Raw genomic sequence first — 3,746 nt, forward strand, 5'->3', positions numbered from 1 at the left:
GGGGTTATTGATTGTTGATTTTAGAGTGATAAGACCATAGACAGGAAAAAAATCTCCCAATTATACAATTCATATATAGTCATCATTTATAATTAATTTTATTTACTCGAACCTAAAGAGTTAATTCCATTATTACTGTCTACGTTCATATCTCCCTGATCCCTTTCCATGTTCAACATGTTAGTTCCTGGGGGATTTATGACATGAATTTGGAAATATTTCTATAAACAGGACTATATAAATACTATTTTATATATAATTCTAAGTGGGCCATTTCTCTAAGCGGGGTAACAGCTAGTTTTTTCCAAATAAGGGAGGGGAGTTTTAAGATTAAGTTTTATAGACATAAATTGATTTAGAGAAGTAAGGGGCTGGCACTCCAGGTACCACAGGGGTAAGGGCTAGAGGAATACCTGTAGATTGCACTCGTTGTTAAGTCCATTTGGGATCATCGTATTAAGTTTAAAGATCCACATTTTTTCTTTTTGTAGTAGGACTTTGTCAAAGTCCCCCCTACGTGCTGATAATTTGAGTGTGTGTATTCCCTTGACCTTTATCCCTGTGGTTTTTCCTCCGTGAAATTTTAAGAAATGTTGTGCTAGTGGGCTATCTGGATCACGATTTCGTATATCCCTTAAATGTTCACCAATTCTAACTTTTAGCTCACGTTTTGTCTTTCCTATATAGAACTTCTTACAGGGGCACTCCAACTGATAGATGACCCGTGTAGTGTTACAGTTAATGAAGTGCTGAATATTGTAGTTGGAAGTGCCTGTTGAGTCTATAAATTGTTTGTTTATTTGAACGAATGGGCAAATAAAAAATAAGCCTTGACTTGGTGCAAACCCAGTTAGCCCAAACCTGTCAAAAACTATGACTGCCGCTACCCACTCTGGGCCCAACTAGTGGCAGCGGTGGCATTCCCTACACCTTTGTGACATATGCTGCAGTACGGGGAATGCACTTCTCTGCAACTGATTGGCAGTGAACTGCAGACACGCTGCATTTTTACGCAGCTCACTACATGGCACACACTGCGGCCAGTTCTGCAGAGACAAGAATGCAGTGTACACTTTGCACATTCTCAATAAAGTTTATTTTAAAAAAGAAAATTTAAACAATGTGGTGCAGTAACAGTGCATCCGATTGCTCTCCCTGAACCTCACACAGACATTAGACGGCATAATAAAACTCAGTGTTTCAGTGGGCGGCCTCGCTCACGTGAACGAGCCCTTAAAAGACTTGATTTTTCGGAACTTTTACCTGCAATCTGTTAGGTTGGTGACAGGGTCTCTCTAACAGGGGAGACATGCAATGGTTAATGAGACACAGAAGAGATTTAGGCGATACATGGAATCCACTAGCATTCTCTGTAAAAAGTCGATCAGACGGCTGAATCTCTTTTGTTTCGAGGGGTTTTAATGTAACTGGAAGTTGTAAATAAAATGCAGCCCAGGAAAAGCTCCTGCACGCCCTCTCCCTGTTCTTCTTCCATGTACTGACAAATAAACTGCGTGACTGCTGGAGAGTCCTCAGACTCGGGGCCCCGGGCGTACAGAAGACACCTATGAGCCCATGGAGCCTAGGGCAGACTACTATAAGCGCTTATTCACCTGCATCATTTTAGAAGGCCAACAACGTCTGCTGATGTCGGCTTTGGGACTCATGTAAGAAGGGACTGGAACATGGCAGAGACGCACTGCTGTACAGGAAGTGTCTCCCACATGCATATTTCCCCTCTCCAGACGGACCCCACTCCCTCACCTCCCCACACACCGTGCTCAAACCCCAATAGCCCCTCTTACCCCGCATATAGGAATCAGCTGGCCCACAACAACAGCAGCCTCACGCGTCGCTCCCTGGGAATTGTAGTTCCAGCTTCGCTTAGTCGCCTGCAATAGTCGCTCGCTCGAACTACGTTACCCAGAGTGACTAGCTCTGGCAGAGGACCAGGAGACTTGGCTGGATTACAGTTGCCATAGGAGACGGGAGGCGGGACTTGGAGTTTCATAATAAGGGCCTGTGAGGATTTCTAGGGATAGGTTCCCTCTTTGTCAGTAAGGCGATTGGGAATTCAAGTAGAATTGTACACAATATATATGAAGTAGAAACAGAATTAATATTAATTGGAGAAAATATCAAAACGGTGAAATAAGAATATTAACAATGCATAAAATAGTAAAGTAAAAGCGCATACAGCAGTTCACTAGTGTTTGTTTCTGTGCAGTCTTCCAAAATGAATGGTTATACCTATTGTGAATAATTCAATTGAGTACCCAGGCACACAATGCAACCAATAACAACTCCTTACTCCTTGCATCCTCCATTCAGTAGGCAAAAAAAAGCACCATTTAGACTGGATTCAGAGTATGCACTGCTGTGCCTTCAAGCACTTTTTAATGCATTGCCATGCATTGCTTTATAACACACATTGGCAGGTGTAAAAGGGACACAACCTTTTTATGGTTGCTGCATGCCAATGTGCTGCATATACAGTGCATTCAGAAAGTATTCAGACCCCTTTACTTTTTTCAATGTTGTTATGTTGCAGCCTGATACTACAGTTGTTTAACCACTTGCTGACCGGGGTATTAAACCTCCTTCCTGTCCAGGCCATTTTTCAGTATTCAGCGCTGCAGTACTTTGACTGACATTTATTCCGTCATGCAACGCTGTACTGAAATGATTTGTATACCATTTTTTAGGGACACATAGAGCTTTCTTTTGGTGGTATTTAATCACTACTGGGATAAAGGAAAAATTACTGGAAAAAAATTAAATAATAAAAAAAACTGTTTCCCCTATATTAAATGATAAAACATTTATTGTTACCCAAATTTTTGGTAAAATATAAAAGGTCGGGGTCACGTCGGGTAAAAAAACAGCAAACATGTCAAGCCTTAAAATTGTGCGCGCGCAAAACCTAAAAAAACTACAATATCCAAAATTGGCCATAGGCGACACTTTAAAAGCTTTTATCGCTCATCAGTTTAGTGTTATCAGTGATTGATGGCCCTAAAATTATTGCTCTCACTCCGACGTTTGCGGCAATATGTAACGTGTTGCGCAATTGTCATTTTCGCGCGCTGGCGCATCAAACGCGTATTTACATTTATATGTGCGTAAACGTGGGGGACTTAAACATTTTGTTTTTTTTTTTTACTTTTTTTATATGTGACTTATTTTTTTAACTTTTTTTATATATTTTTTTACACTTATTGTTATTGCTATCACATAGGGGGACAACAATCCCCCTATATAATAGCAAAGGCACACTGACAGGTCCTCTTTATGGAGACAGGGATCTCTAAGAACAAAACACAACATACAACCGATTGGCGGCTACAGAGCCGCCGATCGGTTGTATGTCAAACAGCCGGTGACGGCTGTAAAGAACGGGCGGATTTTTTCTGCCCGTGCGCGGCAACCCGCCGATGGGACTTTGCCGTTCGGGCGGATGGCAAGCGGTTAAATTCTTTTATTTCTCATTAATCTACACTCAGTACCCTATAATGACAATGTGAAAAACAGAATTTTAGAAATGTCTGTGAATTTAATTAAAAAAAAAAAAAAATATCACATGTACGTAAGTATTCAGACGCTTTACTCAGTACTTTGTTGAAGCACCTTTGGAAGCAAATACAGCCTCGAGTCTTTTTGGGTATGATGCAACAAGCTTTGCACACCTGGATAGTGGGATTTTCTGCCATTCTTCTTTGCAAATCATCTAAAGCTCAGTCAGGTTG

General features: G+C 41.1%; 1 protein-coding gene across 1 annotated transcript in view; it reads right to left on the bottom strand.

The window, feature by feature from the left end:
• Positions 1-1,888, bottom strand: part of CALCOCO1 (calcium binding and coiled-coil domain 1) — a 59,740-nt gene extending 57,852 nt beyond the window's left edge. The window contains exon 1 of the mRNA XM_018556210.1: positions 1,806-1,888. The gene's annotated coding sequence lies outside the window, so the exon portion shown is untranslated. The remainder of the gene's footprint in view (positions 1-1,805) is intronic.
• Between the last annotated feature and the right edge of the window lie 1,858 nt (positions 1,889-3,746).

This window comes from Nanorana parkeri, unplaced genomic scaffold (assembly GCF_000935625.1).
Source record: "Nanorana parkeri isolate BGI_ZX_2015 unplaced genomic scaffold, ASM93562v1 scaffold228, whole genome shotgun sequence".
NCBI lineage: Eukaryota > Metazoa > Chordata > Amphibia > Anura > Dicroglossidae > Nanorana > Nanorana parkeri.